Source organism: Morone saxatilis, unplaced genomic scaffold (assembly GCF_004916995.1).
Source record: "Morone saxatilis isolate NCDOM2014 unplaced genomic scaffold, NCSU_SB_2.0 Contig8, whole genome shotgun sequence".
Taxonomy (NCBI): Eukaryota; Metazoa; Chordata; class Actinopteri; family Moronidae; genus Morone; species Morone saxatilis.
The window spans coordinates 27,279,943-27,280,144 of NW_023340257.1; the positions used below are offsets into that span (position 1 = coordinate 27,279,943).

The window sequence follows — 202 nt, forward strand, 5'->3', positions numbered from 1 at the left end:
TTAAAATTGTCAATGTAATCAGTTTTTTTTGTTAAATTTACTAATCTAGTTTTACAGTGTCATGCAAAAATAACATATCATTTAGTGATCTCCAAAGAAATTAATGAAATGTTGATGTATAGACCGACTGCGTATATTTTAAAGTTTTCTACTACGCCTTAAAATTAAGCATTCCTCACAACTCCCTATGAAGCTTTGGCGA

The 202-nt window shown here is 29.2% G+C and overlaps 1 protein-coding gene across 1 annotated transcript in view; it reads left to right on the forward strand.

Moving 5' to 3' along the window:
• The window catches only part of col4a3 (collagen, type IV, alpha 3), a gene marked incomplete in the record, with an annotated part of 31,896 nt that overhangs the window by 22,047 nt on the left and 9,647 nt on the right, over positions 1-202 (forward strand).